Here is a 22,866-nt window from a genome sequence, read left to right as displayed (position 1 = left end):
AGGCTGAGGTGGAGTTGGAGTCAATTCAAAAACAAATAGATGATCATGGGATGAATCATAATCTTTTTGCTCAGGAGACAGAAAAGAAAGCTAGGTTGCTACAAGCTGTTAAATGGCAAGATCCTTGCTCTCACAAAAGGCTAAGGTACATTGGTTAAAGACGATGATAGATATTCAAAACTTTTTCACTTGTCTGCTAAAATTCGTAGAGATATAAATTATTTCAAGTCTCTTAAGGAGGATGGATCTTGGACATACGGGAAGGATGAGCTGCATAATTATGTTGTTTCTTTTTTTTAAGAGCTTTCATAAACAGGGTACTTCCAGTCCTCATATGGATTTGTTGGCTGTGATACTTAAGCTATTAAAATAAAAATTATTGTAGGTCTCTAGAGGTGCTACCTTCTGAGGCGGAAATCAAAAGGGTGGTGTTGGATCTTGATCCTGATAGTGCTCCTGGCGCTGATGGCTTTCTAGGCAGTATTTTTAGAAAATGCTGGGACATTATTTCTCGTGATTTTGGGCTACTGTTACAATCTTTTTTTGTCTTGGGAAACTCCATAAAGGGGTCAATAATAGTTTCATTACTTTGATTCCGGAAGTGGCGAATGCCATTTCTTTGGATAAATTTTGGCCAATTTGCATGAGCAACTTTTTTTGCAAAGTGGTGTCCAAATGTATGGCTTCTTATCTCATTCTTCTTCCCAAATGGATATTTGACGAACAAGGAGCTTCTCAGAAAGGTAAGTTTATTTCAGAAAGTATTTTTGTTGCTTCGGAGCTTACCAATATGTTGTTTTCCTCTGTTAGAGGAGGTGGTTTGGGTCGTAAAATATATATTCATAAAACTTATGATACCTTATCTTGGGATTTTCTCTTTGCTGTCTTGCGGAAATTTGGTTTTTCTGACAACTGGGATGGGTGAAATGATGAGATGTTGTTTTCTTCTAGAATTTCTATTCTATTGAATGGGGGACCTATGGGTTATTTTTGTGTTGAGAGGGGGCTGCATCAAGGTGATTCCATTTCCCTTCTTCTCTTTCTTTTAGCAGAAGAAGTGTTGTGTAGAGGTCTTCGCTCGATGATGATGTCTAGGCATCTTAAGGCTTTGCCTGACCATAGGTGTAAAATCCAGCCCAAACCTAACCAGGACACCCTATTTGTTTTGGGATAAAGAAAGATGTGTTAATGTTAGACCTTGAAGTTGGACCTTGATTTCAATGTTGTTATCCTTGAAAGCCTTAGGAGGCCATGTCCGACCTTTTCCTTAGGGTAGATCCTGTGGAATCCGGCCTTATACTTACCCTGACCCGGCCCGGAATCTGTTATGTTTGTAGGTCCAAAGACCCGAAGTGGGGGGAAAAGAGACTTGTGGACCCTTTTGGTTGATGATTTGGTGTCCAAACCCAAGCCCATGGACATTGACGATGATGCCCCTCACTTGAGAGCATTGTCAGTGTTGGTTTTGAATCTGCGCACCGAAGAGGGGTGAATTAGTTGAAATACCTAATGAACTCCTGTACTATATCCGAATACATTTCCCAAAACTAGACTTTTTGATGGACTTGTAGGAGAAAACCTCACTCAATTAGACCCCATATAGCCCTCCAAATCCCTGTCTGAAGTTGCTGAACTATGTCTGGAAAATCCTGCTTGCGCATCGAAGAAGGTGAGCTTATTTGGTTGGACCTAATGAACTTCCATGCTTGATCCAAAGGTATTTCTGGAAACTATACTTCTTTGTTGACTTGTAGGAGAAAACCACACTCAATTTGACCTTGTATAGCCCTCCGAATCCACATCCGAAGTTGCTGAACTATTTCTGAAAATTCTGTTGAAACTACTTTGGGTCGATACTGTTAGTCGATACCATCAACCAAGAGCATCGACCCAACAAGCCCAGATTCTAATAAAAAGGTGCTTTTGGATATTCCTTCCTCCTTTTAAGTGAAACCTCAAACCTAAAACATTATTTCACTCATTTTAACATCTGAGAACGTGGGAAAGCTCCTCTAAGCCTCCTCCTTGGCTTGGGTGTTGATCTTCTACAAGAATCCTTTGTCTCTCTTCTCTAATCTCTTCTATAAGGTATGTGATCTCTCACTCTCTCTCTAATCTACTTCTACCTCACCTTATTCTTGCTGTTGGGGCTATGAAGGAGGTGTTGCAACCTTGCAATTGCAACCACCTCTTCTAATGTCTCTTGTGATTACTATAAACCCCCATTCATTCTATCAATGCTATGTATCTCATATCGATTCTTAACCTTGTCTTTCTTATAAAATTCCTCCATAGAAACATGATTTCATCTCCTAAACTGATTCCTATAATATGCTAAGTCTGATTATATGTTAATAATCATTCCTAATCTATTGCTTATCATTCTCTTGATTGAATCCCTGATCTCCCTTGCAATTGCATTGATTTCATTATGAAACTTGATGTTCTTGCTCTCTTACTTTGATTCCTCTTCATGGCAACATGAGTTCATTTTCTTAATCTGATTTTCTTTAGCAATGAGGTCTGATTATATGTTAGTAATTGTCTATATTCTGCTGCTCATCATTCTATTGATTAAATTCCTAAGCTCTCTTGCATTTGCAATTGATTCCATTGAAGACCATGAATTCCAACTCTGAACTTGATATGCCAATTTGGGGATTTCTAATTTGACCATTGGATGATGTTAATTCTTTGATAATTAGTGTCTCTATATTGTGTTTAAGCTGCTCCCCAAGTTTCGTATCGATCCGAGACCCGGAAGACCAACTTTGAGCCAAAAACCCAACTTGCTGTCCGAGACCCTTTGGGCTGATACGGTGGATCGATACCATCAACCCAAGGTATCGACCAACAGTGTTGCTGTCAGCAACTTTTGCCTAGTTTTGATTCGTTCGATCTCCGATTGTTCTGATTTCTTCTCTAATCCTCCATATATGTTTGTTTAGGGTTTTAAGACTATAATTGGACCATTCTCTTGTGACTTCGGATCATCTTGTTTACAATTTGAGGTAAGGACGATTATTGCCATATAACATAGACTGTATGACTTTTACACTGTTGTTGGTAACTTAGTAGACTTAACTTATTAGTTGATTTTTGACATCATATGACTACTGTAGTTACCTTATGACAGTAGCACCATGCTTAATTACTTGGTTTATCATGTTTACTTATTCTTGTCATTTATTTATACACTGTATTATGAGATGTTATGACATGTTTTCAATAGTTAATGTATTGTTGATATGTAATGGATGGAAATAAGCATGCGATTGCTTAGGTATGATTTGGGATTGGGGAGTGCCCTACTGGTACTTCTGTCCTTGGACATCGGAGGAAATAGTATGGGATGTTCTCCGAAGATGCCCATCGACGCTTTCTTGGATCATTGGATGACATACATAGGACTTGTCTAGATGTATGGCTAGGATGTCCCTGTCATATCAGACCGGAATCTGAAGGGCATTGAGACCGAACGACCCGTGGTAGTAGTGTGGATTTGTGGGCGCTCAAGACCGGTAACCATTCCGTGAGAGGACATAAATTGCATTGCGGATACCCGAAAGGGGCCATTTATTGGTAGGGTTGCAAATGGCTAGACTTGGGCTCACGGGCACTCAAGACCGGTGAAATGATCCGTGAGGGGACGTGAGAGCTTCCCGTCTACTATTTGTGGATGACCAATAGGGTTGATGAGTCTGGTGGGTAATATCCGTGACTCTAGTGTGAAGGATACCAGAAAGGATCCCGAGAGGGGCGGAATGGACGTATATGGAACTGAAATGATATGACTAAGTAGATGACTTACATTGGGCTAGGCTTTACCTTGACACGCGCCAATACTTAGACCAAATGGTGATGTGAGAGAGTGGTGACCGAAACCCCCAACCATGGATTTGTCCGAGAGGGATGCAGGTCCCAATTCCCCCCGGTGATGAGTGACTGAGACTACCTAAAGAAGTATGGTGCTACGACTTAAAGCATGTCTACCCTAGAGACTAGCATACTTAGGGTTAGAATCATATATCATCATTGTCTCATATCATATTGCATCATGCTATGTTGTGCATCATATGATTTATGTTATTATGGAATAACTTTCCTTGCTGAGTTCTTTTGAACTCACTCCTTTTTGCAACATATTTTGTTAGACTTTTTTGCAGGTACTACTACTGTTGACTGTGACAGTCAACATTTTTAGGACTAAGTTGGTGACTCATACCACTTTGGCTACGGTGACTACATCGGTGAAGGCTATCAGTTCAAGACTCATATTGTCAGGAGTAGATCCGGCCTGGCTTAGTTTCTTATGATTATGTTATTGAGGAGACATTGTATAAGTTAAAATAAACTGTAACTTAGTTGCTTACCTTTTTATTTCCCTTCTTTGGAGATCTGGTTGTAACCTTTACCTTATTTCGATCTACCTTCCGCACACGTTTGTAGAGTATATTTCCACTATACTCTATAGCTGTCTTTTGATTTGGTACTTGTTATTCCGCACTCTGATGTTCTTTGTGATCCTTTTGTGATCATTTCTTAACTTTTATTATTAGATTACTTGAATACCATAATTTGTTCTTGCTTTTGATTATATTATTGTGCTAAATGGATAGGATCGTTCCTAAACTGGATCTTGTTGGGCTGTGGATCACTCCCGAGTAACCTAGATAGGGTACCCCTTGGGTGGATTTAGGGTGGGATGTGACACTAGGCGTTTGGAAGTGCTTTCCTTTCTGTTATATGCTGATGATATTTTCATTTTTGCAAATGCTCCATTGAGATATGTCAAGGGATTAGTGGAGTTTTTGGAAAAATATCAAGACTTCTTTGGTCAACATATTAACTTTGACAAAAGTAAACTCTTTCTTGGCCAAGGTAAAAAATTTAGGAGCTTCTTCGGGTCCCAACAACTTCTTTCCCTCAAAAGTATCTTGGTGTTGATATCTTTCTAGGGAAAGTGACTCGCTCTAGGTTGCTGCATGTGCTTGATAAAATCAAAATTCGCCTTCCTGGTTGGAAAGGGAAGCTTCTTTCTATGGCAAGAAGAGTGGAACTTGTTCGCTCTGTCGTCTCTAGTATGCCCATTCATAATTTTTTAGTGTACTAGTGGCCATGAATTATTATAAAGCAAGTTGAAGCATGGATTATTTGGACTAGAAATATAGAGTCAGTAAAGAAAATCAATGTCAAATGGGAGTCTGTTTGTGCTCTAAAGTGTGAAGGTGGGTTGGGACTTTGTCGTTTGCAAGAGGTCAACTTTGCTTGTCTCTATGTTGCCGGAAAAAACATAGTACCTCTTTCTTTTCAAGATTTTTGAGAGAAGTTGATTGATGATAGATAATTTACTTCTGCACGCTCTTCAATTTTTTCTGAGTTTGCATTTTTGCTTCTCTGTTTTTGGACATAAAATTTTGGGATCTCTTGTTCTTTTTCCTTTCCTCTCTTTTCGTTAACTGTTTTTCTTGTTCTTGTTTTGGCTTTTTTCTTTCCTCTTCCTTTTTCTTTTTTGTCTCTTCTTTCTTCTCTCTCCTTCCCCTTTTTCCTTTTTTTTTTCCTTTTTTTTTTTCTTTTGTCCCTTGTCTTTTTTCTCTCTGTTTCTTTGTTGTTTCCTCTTTTTCTCCTTTTTTTTCTTGCTCTTTTGTTGGCTGTTGGGTCTTTTTCTGTTTTTTCTTCTCTTCTCTTCTTTTTTTCTTCTTTCCTTTTTTGTTTCTGGTGCTTCTTCTTTTTTTTTTTTTTCTTGTTTTCTTTCTCTTCTGCCTCTTTTGTCTCCTTTGCCTCTCTTTTTTTTTCGTCTCCTTTTTTTTGCTTTTTTCTTTCTCTCCTTTTTTTCCTTTTTTGGTTTCTTTTTCTTCTTTGCTTCCTTTGCTTCTGTGGTTGTTTGTGTCTTTTTCTTTTTTCTCTTTTTTGGGTTTCTTTTTGCTGTTCCTCGTTTCTTTTTCCCCTTGTTTTTTTCCTTTTTTTGTTCCGTCCCCTGTTTCTTGCTGCTGGTTTTTTCTTTCTTCCTCTCCTTTTTCCCTTTTTGGCTTTTTTCTTCTTGCTCTTTGGTGGTTCTTTTTTCCCTTGCCTTTCTTTCTCTCTCCTCTCCTTCTTTTCTTCTTTTTTTTTTGTGGTGCCTTTGTTTCTGGGCCTTTTCGTTTTTTCCTTTTTTTTTTTTTTTTTCTTTTTTCTCCCTTTCGGCTCCCTCTCCCCCTTGTTCTTGTTTTCCCCTCCCTTCTTTTGCTTTGCTTTTTGCTTGCCCCTATATATGTGATGCTCAATTCTTCTCAATAATCTCCTTCCCGAGGTTTCGATCAGTCACCTCGATTCTTGAGTTGGAGTGCCTTGTCCAATTGCAAGATTCAACTTTAATTTTTTGGGTGTCATGCCATACAAAAATTGGTTTCAACTCCTAACCAAAAGAAACGACCCACAAACCCATAAATGGTCCCGCTTGTTGGGCCTCTTATCTCACCTCATTCCTCTCCGGTTTTTATGTGTTCATGATGGATTAAATCCTCTCTTCCCTCGGCTGAAAAGGTATATGCACTAATCAAAAGCCAAAATTAAAATCTACAAAGATATGATAGGTACCAAAATCACTCTTATTTCACACATCATATCAATTGAAAATGTATGTACACTAACCAAAAGCAAAAATTAAAATTTCCAAAGAAACTTTAGTTCCCCCCCCCCCATACTTAATTAATGCAGTGTTCTCAATGCATGTATGAAAAGAAAAAAACATAAGGACAAGGGAAATGAGGCTTATACCTTTCCAAAGGATGTACTTATCATGTGAAGCTTTGGTATTTTTTAGAAATATTCAATATCAATTTAAAATGGGGAAGACACTTCAAATAAGAAAAACCATGAATAGAAAAACCATCCCGAAAGACCGAAAGAAAAACCTTTACTATGTTTGAGAAAATACTTATTATACACCTTTGAAATATTCTAATTGCATTACATAGACCAAATGACATAAAATTAAAAGGCAACTTTTTCAATTCTTGCTTAGGAGGTTCAATGATTGATGGCTTAGGAATGGAGATGAATAGGGGTCCAATAGGCTCTAAAGTAGTGTAAAGAAACTTAAAACTTTAGAAAAGAAAGTTTAACTATTATCATCCAACATATCCATAAATTTTTGAAATTCAGAATCAAAATCAATATCAAAGTTAGTAATCAAATCATCCGGAAAATCCAAAAAAATCTTCAAGCTTATTGATCTATTCTTCCATATATGGTTGCTTCCCTATCCTATATATAATAAACTCCACAGTTTGATTTCTGAAAGACAATCGTAAGAGGTCATTTTGAAAATTGATTAATGCATTACTAGTAGCCAAAAATGGTCTTCCTATAATTATTTGGATTTCATCATTGATTGAGAAAGGCTTAGTGTCTTACACAATAAAATCAATTGGAAAGATAAATTGTCCCACCTAAGGTAAAACATCCTGAATCATTGCTTTAGGAATCTTAATTGACTATTTTCCAACTGAAGAGTAGTTCTAATTGCTTTCAATTCTCCCAATATTAATTGCTTATAGATGTGACAAAGCAATAGATTCATATTTGCACCAAGATCAAGTAAAGCATGCTCAATATAGGTATTACCAATGACACAAGCTATGGTAAGGCTCCCTAGATCCTTATATTTGGTTGTTATAGGTTAATTAATTAGGGAACTAATATCACCTGCCCATAACGCCTTTTTGGGAACCCTATTGATTCTATTATGAGTGCATAAATATTTCAAAACTTTTGCATAGGTAGGGATTTGGTATTTGGCGCCAAAAACTTGTTTGCAAAATAAAAGTAACCGCAAGCACACGGTATTGTGTAGCTAATGGGTCAATCTTAGGGAGGAATACCATTTTAGAATTTAACTTCTTAATGGTAACACGAGAGTGTGAAAATTCAATTTTTCTAACTAATTAATTAAGTTAACGGATCTAAATAAGATGGATATAACCTAACCATTCATCATCTAATAAAAAAAGAATAAATAAATAAAGGCAATAATAAAATATGTGAATATTAAATAGCTAAAAAATAGAGGGAAGCAATCCAAGTGTTGGATTTGGATCAAGGGAAGGGGAGTATAACTAGGATGACTTTGACCGTGGTCCCTTTTCTGTAGCTTACAGTCCATTGATTGGGGGAATGGATATTAAGAAAAAGAAAACGCAGAAAGGAAATAACAAAACAATAACAAAGTAACAAATAAAAAGGGAAACTTTAACCAAAGAGAGACACGACTGTAGGCATCTTTGATCAATGACCCAAGGGAGAGGAAAATAATAAATTAAAGCGGGAATGGTGGTGGGAGAGAAGATTATTGATGAAAGCTATTTAAATACATCATTGAATCTTGAGTAACAAAAATAAATCTTGAACGATCAATTCGAATCTCAACCAACCCTAACAATCAGATTTGTAATGATCCAAATCTGCAATTGCTAGACCAAGAGGAAAAGGAATCCTCTTGGAATTTGAAACTTGAAACTTGAAACTTGAAGCTTGAAATCAAAATTGATATTGAATATGCATTGATCAAAACAAAGTATATACACATGCATAAAAGAAACTATATAACTTATGAGAATTCAAAGAGCATGACTACATTTTCTTTTCCCAAAATACCCTTGCCTATTCAATTCTTTGGATCTTTAAATAATTTAAGAAACATGTCTTAATTTGTAATTATAATTCATAAGCACAATATTAATTAGTAGAATAATATAATAATTATCATTTATTAATCATTATGTCCAAGATTGTAATTTATCATTCATAAATATAATACTAATTAATAGAAAATATAATAATTTTTATTAATTGATATTTACTAATTGATCTTCAAAAGATTTTGCGAGTACTGATTCCCAAAGAATCCACTTTTGGGCAAAAAAAGGAGAGAAAAAAGTGTAATATCCCATCAAAATCATTGATATTCCTTTCATTAAAATTGTTATATTGAAGATGAAAACGAATCTTGGGGGACTTTCACTTGGCATCCTTATCACAAAATTAGAATATTAAATCACCAATAAATAAATCAATTCACCTCCAAATTGTCCATTGAGGTATTTATCTCCTCCTAACTCTTCCCCTTCCTATGGAAAAAGTAAAATGACGCCTAAACCGAAATTAAGAAACATATGATTAATCACTATTTCCAAGACTATAATTTATCGTTCAGAAATATAATACTTGTTGATACGGAATCTCGCTCGTCCTTCCTTGTCCCGAACTTGTAGAATACGAGCTCGACCTTGTGTGTCGAGGTACGTCTCCGACGAGCAAGTCAGTACCATTGATATGATATCAACTACTCAATAGAGAATTCAAGTAATTGATCACCATAATATGAATACTTACCCCATAGTGTTTACCTGAGGTGTTTATATAGCGTATGATAATGGAGTTATGTTCGGAATATGACTCTAATATGAGTTTATTCGGAATGTGACTCTAATATGAGTTGTTCTTGGAAAGTAACTCATTAAAAGAGTTCTTTTACCTAACTGACTCTCTTCTCCAGTTGTTGGACGGTAGGGCTCTACCCTTGTGAGGTTTCCTCATCCTGCTAGGCGGATGTGTTTGTCACTATGGTGGGTCCTACCATGAACCGCCTGGTTGAACTTTACTATGTAGCGAACCTGGTCGGATCATGCAACTGCTGGTTCAGACCGGGAGATATAAAATGACCATTTTAGTCATTAACAATACTAATTAAGAGAAATAATAAAATAATTTTTATTAATTGATATTTACTAATTGATCTTAAGAATTTGTGAAGTCCTGATTCCCAAAGAAACCACTTATTGGAAAAGAAAAAAAAGAGGGAAATTATTTTTTGTAAAATCTCATCAAAATCATTGATATTCTTTTCTTTTTTTTTAAATCGTTATATAGAAAGATGAAACAAATCTTGTTTCACTTGGCACCCTTGACAATCACAAGATTGGAATATCAAATCACTAATAATCAAGATTGAAACTATTATTAGTATAGTGGTTAAAAGCCTAATCTCCCATGGGGAAGTCCTGGGTTCGCACCCATCTGGCTGCACCGATATTAGTAATATTCCCCCCACCCTATATAAACTCTTCGGATTCAAAAAAAACAAAAAAAGAATCGTGTGACTCTCACTTGTCACACTTGAGAGTTGCAAGATTGGAAATTAGATCACCAATACATGGATTGACCGACCTCCAAAATTAAGAAAAATTAAATTTAAAAGTTAAATAAATAACACTTGACAAAAATAATTTCAGATATTAATTGAACACTTTCCTAAAATTCCAATATTGCTGGTAAAAATGACTAACTTGAAGCCTACTATTGAAAGCACTATCTATGAATTTAGTGATTCTCTAATGTGGAAAAAAAGAAGAAGAAACGTTGTCAACGATAGAGGTTTTGTGCTGCAATCTCTTCTTCATCTTCACTGGTTTATCTTGAGAAGCATTTCATCTCTGACTTTAAGCACCTCTCCTTATGCTCCTTTGTCAATTAGACCCTTTCCTTCTCCATTCTAAGCATGACACATCAACTAAATCATGCACCAAGGTCATCGATTGTTTATTTTAATTAAGAATTTGTTGTCTTTACTTGAGATGCTTGAACATTAAAACATCCCGCTGGAGTAGCTCAGTTGGTTAGAGCGTGTGGCTGTTAACCACAAGGTCGAAGGTTCAAGCCCTTCTTCTAGCGCGCTTCACCCATATTATAATTTATTTACCAAATAAAAAAGAACATTAAAACTAAGCTTGATAAATGAGATCCTTTTATTTTATTTATGTACATTTTCTTTCTGCTAGGTCTACAATTCTTACATTGGTTTCACATCAGTTTTTAATTATGTCATATAGTTCTTTGTCAGGCTCCCAGATATAGTTTTGAATCTATGGTCATTTATGTTGCAATTGATCTATATGATCCCCCCTCCCAAAAAAAAAAAAATCTATACACAGTGCAGGTGGAACACCAATTCAATGATATGAGTTTGGTACATCAGTATTGTCTCCCGTGGTTTTCTTTTTAATTATTGCTATTGTTGTGCTTTTTTTTAGCATCTCAAAATTTTCTTTTTCTCAAAAACAAGGAGAAAATTTTCTTTGTTGGCTTTCTTTTTTATAATGTTTGCTAGAGAGAAGTATTATAGGGGTTTCTTATGGATTTGATGAATCGCGTGACGGCTAGAAGGCGCAATAATAAGGTGGACTACAACATGTACTGATGTAGGAGGTGGAGGAAATGCAGAGTTGGTAGAGAGAGTTAGTATATTAAGTGCACAAAATGAGTCTTACCTCTGAACATTCTTGCTAGCATTTGCTTGAGATGAATTATTGATCTCTCTTCTAGGTTTATTTGATGTCTTTGCAAAACTGATGTTCTGTGAAATTGAGAACTTTGGTCCACCCGCTAATCAGTATTCTGATACCCCTCAGCCCCTAGGGAATGCATATTTTTCTCCTCTTAAAATTTGTGATTCCATTTCTCAAGTGTAAAGTATAGAAAACCTTCGTGAAGGAATTCTTTGATTGTATCTGTTGTTATTGATTATCACTTGCAACGATTTGTTTTTGTGAAACTTGAAGGCCTTCATATGGTTTTACCGCAATGACTGTGTGTAGAACGAATGGATTAAGCAGCGCCACAATGTTTATGAGATGGAATTTGGTATTGATTATTGCATGAAGCAACTTGGATTAGTAAGATTTGAAGAATTACTGTCTCAACAATTCTTTGATGGCAATATGATAAATAATCACTAATAAAATCTATATCTAAAACTCTTCATATTTTATTTTCAAAATGAGACGTATAAAATCCTCACTCACTTTCGTAGGAATCATGGTTTTTCTTAGCATGTGCAACAAACCTTTAAATCACTACGTTACCCATTAAGGACGAGATTTGTCTTGCAGGTGTTTGTAGTAAATATACACCCAAAATTCCAATTCAACTCAAAATGCAAATTCTAAGTGCAAAAGTAGGTAAGTACTTAAACACAATCAATAACTATGACAATTCTCTTCACCATCAATTTAAGATCCCCACACTTAAACTTTCTTACCCCATATTGATTCTGGAGACTAAGCATATATCGCAATCAAAGACTCACTTTATATCTTTCAAGTACACCTCTCCTTTAGACAAAACCATTCATAGAATAAGGGGACTAAGGACTAAGGTTTTGAAGTATTTTTGACCAAACATTCTTACCAAGGAATTGATGACACTCACATCTACTTTTTTTTTTAACGAACTTTTTGAGTAGTGAACTCCACTCGGGGACTTGGAAAATTTGAAATATGGAGAGTAATTTTTCAGCATTGGAGTAGGCAAACAATTAATTAGAAAAGCTGCAAGTTTTGATTGGCTTGAAGAATGGAGGAGAGAGAAGCTATTGGGAATTTGGAGGTGCCTAGGGATCGGTCCTCCTGCGTTTGAAGCCCCCTGAGGTGCCTTTCAATGGTGCTGTTTCCATAGTAGGTGGGGACAAATCTTATGTGAGAGTAGTAGGGAGTTCGTTGTTGCCTGAGATTGACTCCCTCCCTTCTCTTATACAGGCGGGTATGTATCGCAAGATTGTAATCCCACAACAGGAATACAAGTTACAAAGAAATCAATTCCATTTCTCTTTGATTGGGCAAGCTAATTTTTGCTTAACCACCATGGATGAATTGTGAGAGTTTTCTTGGAGCGCTTGGAAACTGACTTAGGGGGTGATCTTACACTCATTGGGGAAAGGGTTTGCCATCTATCAGTTCCATAGTGAGGTAGATATGACTGGGGTGTGGCGGAGAGGTTTTTGGAATGTTGGAAAGCAATACATTCATTTTTAGTGACAAAGGTTGGAATTTTAATATCCACTCTCCTCAACCAGCGGGTAAGTTGGTCTGGGCTCGCTTCCCCGATTTACCTCTCTAGTATTGGCATGAGAAAGTGCTTCTTTCTATTGCAAAGTCTATCGAGAGACCTTTCTCTCTTGATAGAAGAACTCGTCAAGGCATTGTTGGTCATTATGCTTGAATTTTGGTCGAATTGGAGGTTGAAGTCATTAGAGTAAATGAGGTTCAGATTGAGCGTCTTGAACCAGGGACTCATCGAGTTTTTTATTTCATTCAAAAGGTAATTTTTGAGGACGGTATTCAGCGGTGCTCACTGTGCAATTGGGAAGGACACTTGGGGCTTCATTGTATGTTTGCTTCAAATGTTTTTGTGGATGGCTTGCAGGTTCAGTCTCCAATCGTTCTAGTAGAAAATCCTATTGTGAATGGGAACCCCACTAAAGGTGTGAGAGTGCAGACTCCTAGCTCGCTCCAACACCATATTCGTGTGGCTCTAGAGGATGCGGGATTGGAGGACTCCATTTCACCAATGAGGGTTCAACAAATTCAACTTCAAATTTCATTTCAAAATTCAAATCCAAAATGTCGATTCCTTCTAATGTGGTGATTGAGTCTGGCGAGATCTCTTCTCTTGATATTTCTCTCTCTATAGAAAGTGATTCATTTCAAATTCAAAAGACTTCAGATAAAGAAAAGAGTTCAATGTTGGTCGGTACTCCTCCTAATACCCTGGACACCTCTGCTGATCCCACTACTAACCAACTTAATCTTGGTTTCGCCAATAGGGAAATTGGTTTCCTTGACTGGTCAAATGAGTTTCAAGTGGACACCTCTGATGGTCCCACTACTAACCAACTTTATCCTGGTTTGGCCAATAGGGAAATTAGTTTCCTTGAACAGTTAGATGAGTTTCAAGCGGGGCCATGTGGGGCCCTTCCGAATTTGGATAGAATGGAAGCCTCCACAATGGCCGTGAACTTCAATTTGGACGTCCAACAGACTTTGGAAGTCGTTGTTCCTTCGAGTTCTTGCTCAAATGGAAGGTGATTTTCTCCGTCGTAAGCCTTGTCGCCCAAGGAAATATCGGAAGGTTAAAGCGAAGAATACTGCGATTGCATCGGCTGTGTCTGATGAATTGCAGCAAGTTGATTATGTTTTATTAAGAGAGATGACTCAATAGACTGGCCTCTCTGATAGGGAGGTTTCTTTAGCTCACTAACCTCTTCTTATGAATCTCTTCTATTGGAATATTCAAGGCATTGGTAAATTAGCTGGTAGAAGGGCTTTAAGGTCTATGCTGTTGACTCATTAACTAGACATTTTATGTATTGCTGAACCAAAGGTGGAGGTTACAAAGTGCTCAATTCTATTACTTAATCGATTGGGATACTCTTCAAATTTTGTGTATAATTTTTGTAGTAATAAAGAACCCAACTTATGGGTTTTTTGGAAGAGAAAATTGCCACATCCTGTGTTTCTTGGCTCCTTTGATCAACAAATTTCATTGCAATTTTTTTGGAAAGGAGTTCAATTTGGCCTCTTTGTGGTGCACAGGTGTTGCCTTAGAGTTGATCGCCAAAGATTGTGGTTGGAATTGACTGGTCAACTGCTCTTTATTATGATGTGGGTTGTTTTGGGGGATTTTAATGCTATCTTACAGTCTGCAGAACGAAAGGCCCAACAAGGTTTAATTTGGAGTCTTCGGCTGATTTTTAAGCTATGGTTGATGCTTGTAATTTGTTGGAGCTGCTGTTGTTGGGTAGAAAATTTACTTGGTCGAACCATCAGCGAAGTGGTAACGTTTTATCAATATTAGATAGAAGTTTTTGTACTGTAGACTGGTTGGAGATATTTGGTGATACTAGGCAAGTTACTCTCAAGACTCAGGCCTCTAATCACTCCCTCATCTTGGTTTCTGTAGAGCATTTTGAGAAGCCATCAAATGTTCCTTTCATATTTAATAACTTTTGGATGACTGATGATTCTTTTCTTGAAGTGGTTAGGGTGGCTTGGGGGAAGCATATTGTGGGTGATCCCGTCTTCATGTTGGCTCAGAAATTAAAATTGCTAAAGAACACGCTTAAACCTTGGGCGAAGTAGACATTCCCAAATAATTTTTTGGAGGTTAAATAGGCTGAGGTGGAGTTGGAGTCAAGTCAAAAACAAATAGATGATCATGGGATAAATCATAATCTTTTTTCTCAGGAGACAGAAAAGAAAGCTAGGTTGCTACAAGCTGTTAAATGGCAAGATCCTTGCTCTCACAAAAGGCTAAGGTACATTGGTTAAAGACGGTGATAGAAATTCAAAACTTTTTCACCTGTCTGCTAAAATTCGTAAAGCTAAAAATTATTTCAAGTCTCTTAAGGAGGATGGATCTTGGACATATGGGAAGGATGAGCTGCAAAATTATGTTGTTTCTTTTTTTTAAGAGCTTTCATAGACAGGGTACTTCCAGTCCTCATATGGATTTGTTGGCTGTGATACTTAAGCTATTAACTAAAAATGATTGTCGGTCTCTAGAGGTGCTACCTTCTAAGGAGGAAATCAAAAGGGTGGTGTGGGATCTTGATCCTGATAGTGCTCTTGGCCCTGATGGCTTTCAAGGCAGTATTTTTAGAAAATGCTGGGACATCATTACCTTGTGATTTTGGGGCTGCTGTTACAATCTTTTTTTTGGCTTCGGAAACTCCATAAAGGGGTTAATAATAGTTTCATTACATTGATTCCGGAAGTGGCGAATGCCATTTCTTTGGATAAATTTCGGCCAATTTGCATGAGCAACTTTTTTTGCAAAGTGGTGTCCAAATGTATGGCTTCTTATCTCATTCTTCTTCCCAAATGGATATCTGACGAACAAGGAGCTTTTCAAAAAGGTAAGTTTATTTCAGAAAGTATTTTTGTTGCTTCGGAGCTTACCGATATGTTGTTTTCCTCTGTTAGTGGAGGTGGTTTGGGTCTTAAAATTGATATTCATAAAACTTATGATACCTTATCCTGGGATTTTCTCTTTGTTGTCTTGCAGAAATTTGGCTTTTCTAACAACTGGGATGGGTGAAATGATGAGATGTTGTTTTCTTCTAGAATTTCTATTGTATTGAATGGGGGACCTATGGGTTATTTTGGTGTTGAGAGGGGGCTGTGTCAAGGTGATTCCATTTCCCTTCTTCTCTTTCTTTTAGCAGAAGAAGTGGTGTGTAGAGGTCTTCGCTCGATGATGATGTCTAGGCATCTTAAGGCTTTGCCTGGCCCTAGGTGTTTGGAAGTGCTTTCCTTTCTGTTATATGTGATGATATTTTCATTTTTGCAAATGCTCCATTGAGATATGTCAAGGGATTAGTGGAGTTTTTGGGAAAATATCAAGACTTCTTTGGTCAACATATTAACTTTGACAAAAGTAAACTCTTTCTTGGCCAAGGCAAAAAATTTATGAGCTTCTTCAGGTCCCAACAACTTCTTTCCCTCAAAAGTATCTTGGTGTTGATATCTTTAAAGGGAAAGTAACTCACTCCAGGTTGCTGCCTGTGCTTGATAAAATCAAAATTCGTCTTCCTGGTTGGAAAGGGAAGCTTCTTTCTATGGCAAGAAGAGTGGAACTCTTTTGCTCTGTCATCTCTAGTATGTCCATTCATAATTTTTTAGTGTACTAGTGGCCATGAATTATTATAAAGCAAGTTGAAGCATGGATTATTTGGACTGGAAATATAGAGTCGGTAAAGAAAATCAATGTCAAATGGGAGTCTGTTTGTGCTCTGAAGTGTGAAGGTGGGTTGGGACTTCGTCATTTGCAAGAGGTCAACTTTGCTTGTCTCTGTAGGTTGGCCTGGAAAACAAAGCATAGTACCTCTTTCTTTTCAAGATTTTTGAGAGGAAAGTTGATTGATGATAAGGATAATTTGCGGACTTCTAGGCATCGCTCTTCAATTTTTTTTGGGCTGAAAAAGGTTTGGCATTTTGTTGCTTCTCATGAGAGATAGATAGTGGGTGATGGGACAAAAATAAAATTTTGGAAGGATCTCTTGTTAGGAGACTTTACTGTTGCTGCTCAGTTGGAGGTTCCTCTCATTTTGGCAGACAAGTTAAAACTTAAAGTGACGGACTATTTTCTTGATTGGCAGTGGTGTTTTACGTGGGTGCAATCCCTTCGATAGAAAGAAGTTCTGGAGTTAGTAAGTCTTATCCATCTTCCTAGTGGTGTTCATGATGATATTTGTCACTGCACTAGTACTGTTCAAGGAGAGTTCTCAATCAATCAGCTTGGGATATGCACAGGAAAAAGGGTGCAGTTGTGGATTGGGCGAACAAGATTTGGAATTTGAAGTTATTACCTAGGTAGCAGATTTTTTTTGGCATATCTTTTAGGGAAAGAAGATCCCAGTTGATGCGATTGTTATGTCCAAAGGAATCTCATTGGTTTCATGTTGTGGTATTTGTGTAGGGGCCTCTTTGAAGATATTACTCGTATTTTTATTCATTGCTCTTTTGCTTGTAGCTGTTGGAAGTCTTTGTGTGCATGGTTCGGTATGAGTTGGAAGGCTATCTCTTCTCTTCAAGATAGTTATAAGTGGTGGAGATAGCGGGCTAATACTTTGCCTTTAGGAATTATGTGGTTTCATGGATGCTTCTTGGTTTTGTATTATTTGTGGTTTGCTTGTAATAAATATCGATATGAGGAGGTGCTACTATCTAAAGACCAGGTACTGTGTTTGATCTCCTTTGACCTCAGTCATCGTGATTATTTAATCAATAGCAAAAAGGTCTCCCCAATGGTTTTTGCCCAATTGAGGGCGATGGGTCTAAAAATTTCTATTAGGAGCCCTACTCCTCAAGAAATTTTCTAGGTATTGCCTTTTGTTGGGTGGGTTAAGCTAAATGTTGATGGCAGCTCTTTGGGCATTCCTGGTATGGCTAGTGCATGTGGATTGTTTAGAGATGAGTCATTAGATGTTCTTTAGTTTCAGCTCTTTTCTAGGTATTAAAACTAATTTTGAGGCTGAAATGGAGGTCCGTATGCAAGGTATAGAGTGGGCAGTAAAGTTAGATATACCACGACTATGGATTGTAAGTGATTCAGTGGCTGATGTGGTATTGATTCAGCAAAGGAGGATCCCTTGGGTTTTCTTGCAACGTTGGAGAGGTGTTGATTTCTTTCTGCCAGTCATCCTTGGAAAATTTCCCGTTGTTATCGGGAAAACAATTAGGTTGTTGACTTCTTAGCAAATTAGGTTGTGAGATGGGGTTCTTTAGAAGTTAATACACCTTGGACAACAGCGATTTGGAGTGAACTTGATCTAGAGGCATCTGGTCGCTCTTGCTTCAAATTTTGACTTCTTTTCTATGTTTATGTGAGATGGAACCTGTGAGGTTGGGTGTATCTAGGGGCAACTAATGTTGTGGGATTCAGGGTTGGTTCCTTAAATGTATGATTTTGTTTGGTTTTTTCGCTTTTTATTACAAAAGTCCCTTTTAGCAGAAGAAAAAGAACTCCACTCTACTCTACTATGGTTGGCTTGAATAACATGATGGTGCAAACACCAGAAACCCACGTTATTTGTAGCTTTGCTTTTGTGCATATGCCCCTATATATAGTGATGCTAGAGTTCTTTTCAATAATCTCCTTCCTGAGAGTTTCAATCAAGTAACCTCGATTCTTGAGTTGGAGTGCCTTATTATGTACTTATTATGTGAAGCTTTGGTATTTTTTTAGAAATCTTCAATATCAATTTAAAATGGGGAAGACACTTCAAATAAGAAAAACCATGAATAGAAAAATCATCCCTAAAGACCTAAAGAAACACCTTTACTATGTTTGAGAAAATACTTATTATACACCTTTGAAATATTGTAATTGCATTACATAGACCAAATGGCATAAAATTAAAAGGCAACTTTTTCAATTCTTGCTTAGGAGGTTCAATGATTGATGGCTTAGGAATGGAGATGGATAGGGGTCCAATAGGCTCTAAAGTAGTGTAAAGAAATTTAAAACTCCAGAAAAGAAAGTTTCACTATTATCATCCAACATATCCATATAGAATCAAAATCAATATCAAAGTTAGTAATCAAATCATCCAGAAAATCCAAAACAATCTTCAAGCTTATTGATCTATTTTTCCATATATGGTTGCTTCCCTATCCTGTATATATTAAACTCCACAGTTTGATTTCTGAAAGACAACCGTAAGAGGTCATTCTGACAATTGATTAATGCATTACTAGTAGCCAAAAATGTTGTTCCTATAATTATTGGGATTCTATAATTATTGGGATTTCATCATTGATTGAGAAAGGCTTAGTGTCTTACACAATAAAATCAACTAAAAAGATAAATTCTCTCACCTAAGGTAAAACATCTTCAATCATCGCTCTAGGAATCTTAGTTGACTATTTTCCAACTGAATAGTAGTTCTAATTGCTTTCAATTTTCCCAATCTTAATTGCTTATAGATGTGACCAAGCAAAAGATTCATATTTGCACAAAGATCAAGTAAAACATGCTCAATATCAGTATTGCCAATGACACAAGCTATGGTAAGGCTCCCTAGATCCTTATATTTGGTTGTTATAGGTTAATTAATTAGGGAACTAATATCACCTGCCCATAAAGCCTTTTGGGAACCCTATTGATTCTATTATGAGTGCATAAATATTTCAAAACTTTTGCATAGGTAGGGATTTGGTATTTGGCGCCAAAAACTTGTTTGCAAAATAAAAGTAACCGCAAGCACACGGTATTGTGTAGCTAATGGATCGATCTTAGGGAGAAATATCATTTTAGAATTTAACTTCTTAATGGTAACACGAGAGTGTGAAAATTCAATTTTTCTAACTAATTAATTAAGCTAACGGATCTAAATAAGTAGTCTTATTACATACATCTAATGCAATCGAATTGAGAATAAAAATAAGATGGATACAACCTAACCATTCATCATCTAATAAAAAAAGCATAAATAAATAAAGGCAATAATAAAATATGTGAATATTAAATAGCTAAAAAAGAGGGAAGCGATCCAAGTGTTGGATTTGGATCGAGGGAAGGGGAGTATAATTAGGATGACTTTGACCGTGGTCCCTTTTCTGTAGCTTACAGTCCATTGATTGGGGTAATGGATATTAAGAAAAAGAAAACGCAGAAAGTAAATAACACAACAATAACAAAGCAATAAATACAAAGGGAAACTTTAACCAAAGAGAGACACGACTGTAGGCATCTTTGATCAATGACCCAAGGGAGAGGAAAATAATAAATTAAAGCGGGAATGGTGGTGGGAGAGAAGATTATTGATGAAAGCTATTTACCTACATCATTGAATCTTGAGTAACAAAAATAAATCTTGAACGATCAATTCGAATCTCAACCAACCCTAACAATCAGATTTGTAATGATCCAAATCTGCAATTGCTAGACCAAGAGGAAAATGAATCCTCTTGGAATTTGAAACTTGAAACTTGAAACTTAAAGCTTGAAATCAAAATTGAAATTGAAATTGCATTGATCAAAACAAAGAATATACACATGCATAAAAGAAACTATATAACTTATGAGAATTCAAAGAGCATGACTACATTTTCTTTTCCCAAAATACCCTTGCCTATTCAATTCTTTGGATCTTTAAATAATTTAAGAAACATGTCTTAATTTGTAATTATAATTCATAAGCACAATATTAATTAGTAGAATAATATAATAATTATCATTTATTAATCATTATGTCCAAGATTGTAATTTATCATTCATAAATATAATACTAATTAATAGAACAATATAATAATTTTTATTAATTGATATTTACTAATTGATCTTCAAAAGATTTTGCGAGTACTGATTCCCAAAGAATCCACTTTTGGGCAAAAAAAAGGAGAGAAAAAAGTGTAATATCCCGTCTAAATCATTGATATTCCTTTCATTAAAATTGTTATATTGAAGATGAAAATGAATCTTGGGGGACTTTCACTTGGCATCCTTATCACAAAATTAGAATAGTAAATCACCAATAAATAATTCAATTCACCTCCAAATTGTCCATTGAGGTATTTATCTTCTCCTAACTCTTCCCCTTCCTATGGAAAAAGTAAAATGAAGCCTAAACCAAAATTAAGAAACATATAATTAATCACTATTTCCAAGACTATAATTTATCGTTCAGAAATATAATACTTGTTGATACGGAATCTCGCTCGTCCTTCCCTGTCCCGAACATTTAGAATACGAGCTCGACCTTGTGTGTCAAGGTACGTCTCCGACGAGCAAGTCAGTACCAATGATATGATATCAACTACTCAATAGAGAATTCAAGTAATTGATCACCCGAATATGAATACTTACCCCATAGTGTTTCCTAAGGTGTTTATATAGCGTATGATAATGGAGTTATGTTCGGAATATGACTTTAATATGAGTTTATTCGGGATGTGACTCTAATATGAGTTGTTCTAGGAAAGTAACTCATTAAAAGAGTTCTTTTACCTAGCTGACTCTCTTCTCCAGTTGTTGGACGGTAGGACTCTACCCTTGTGAGGTTTCCTCATCCTGCTAGGCGGATGTGTTTGTCACTATGGTCGGTCCTACCATGAACCGCCTGGTCGAACTTTACAAGGTAGCGAACCTGGTCGGATCGTGCAACTGCTGGTTCAGACCGGGAGATATAAAATGACCATTTTAGTCATTAACAATACTAATTAAGAGAAATAATAAAATAATTTTTATTAATTGATATTTACTAATTGATCTTAAGAATTTGTGAAGTCCTGATTCCCCAAAAAACCACTTATTGGAAAAGAAAAAAGAGGGAAATTATTTTTTGTAAAATCTCATCAAAATCATTGATATTCTTTTCTTTTTTTTTTTAAATCGTTATATAGAAAGATGAAACAAATCTTGTTTCACTTGGCACCCTTGACAATCACAAGATTGGAATATCAAATCACTAATAATCAAGATTGAAACTATTATTAGTATAGTGGTTAAAAGTCAAATCTCCCATGGGGAAGTCCTAGGTTCGCGCCCATCTGGCTGCACCGATATTAGTAATATTCTCCCCACCCTATATAAACTCTTCGGATTCAAAAAAAACAAAAAACGAATCCCTGGCTCTCACTTGCACACTTGGGAGTTGCAAGATTGGAAATTAGATCACCAATACATGGAGGTTGACCGACCTCCAAAATTAAGAAAATTAAATTAAAGTTAAATAAATAACACTTGACAAAAATAATTTCAGATATTAATTGAACACTTTCCTAAAATTCCAATATTGCTGGTAAAAATAACTAACTTGAAGCCTACTATTGAAAGCACTATCTATGAATTTAGTGATTCTCTAATGTGGAAAAAAAGAAGAAGAAACGTTGTCAACGATAGAGGTTTTGTGCTGCAATCTCTTCTTCATCTTCACTGGTTTATCTTGAGAAGCATTTCATCTCTGAATTTAAGCACCTCTCCTTATGCTGCTTTGTCAATTAGACCCTTCCCTTCTCCATTCTAAGCATGGCACATCAACTAAATCATGCACCAAGGTCATCGATTGTTTTTTTTAATTAAGAATTTGTTGTCTTTACTTGAGATGCTTGAACATTAAAACATCTCGCTGGAGTAGCTTAGTTGGTTAGAGCGTGTGGCTGTTAACCACAAGGTTGAAGGTTCAAGCCCTTCTTCTAGCGCGCTTCACCCATATTATAATTTATTTACCAAAAAAAAAAAAAGAACATTAAAACTAAGCTTGATAAATGAGATCCTTTTATTTTATTTATGTACATTTTCTTTCTGCTAGGTCTCAAATTCTTACATTGGTTTCACATCAGTTTTTAATTATGTCATATAGTTCTTTGTCAGGCTCCCAGATATAGTTTTGAATCTATGGTCATTTATGTTGCAATTGATCTATATGATCTCCTCCCCCCAAAAAAAAAAAAATCTATACACAGTGCAGGTGGAACACCAATTCAATGATATGAGTTTGGTACCATCAATATTGTCTCCCGTGGTTTTCAATGATATGTGCTTTTTTAT

At 36.3% G+C, this 22,866-nt stretch overlaps 2 non-coding genes across 2 annotated transcripts; both read left to right on the top strand.

The window, feature by feature from the left end:
* The first annotated feature begins 10,636 nt into the window (after nt 1-10,636).
* TRNAN-GUU (transfer RNA asparagine (anticodon GUU)) lies at nt 10,637-10,710 on the top strand. Its single transcript has one exon. It is a non-coding gene; the product is annotated as a tRNA-Asn (tRNA).
* An 11,733-nt stretch (nt 10,711-22,443) lies between these two features.
* On the top strand, nt 22,444-22,517 carry TRNAN-GUU (transfer RNA asparagine (anticodon GUU)). Its single transcript has one exon. It is a non-coding gene; the product is annotated as a tRNA-Asn (tRNA).
* The last annotated feature ends 349 nt before the right edge of the window (nt 22,518-22,866 follow it).

The sequence above is a fragment of the Hakea prostrata genome, unplaced genomic scaffold (genome assembly GCF_041222555.1).
Source record: "Hakea prostrata isolate BN-2017 unplaced genomic scaffold, UWA_Hpros_2 contig_21, whole genome shotgun sequence".
NCBI classification, from domain to species: Eukaryota; Viridiplantae; Streptophyta; class Magnoliopsida; order Proteales; family Proteaceae; genus Hakea; species Hakea prostrata.
The sequence above is the reverse complement of the archived record's forward strand: the minus strand, read 5'-3'. Positions and strand labels throughout refer to the sequence as shown.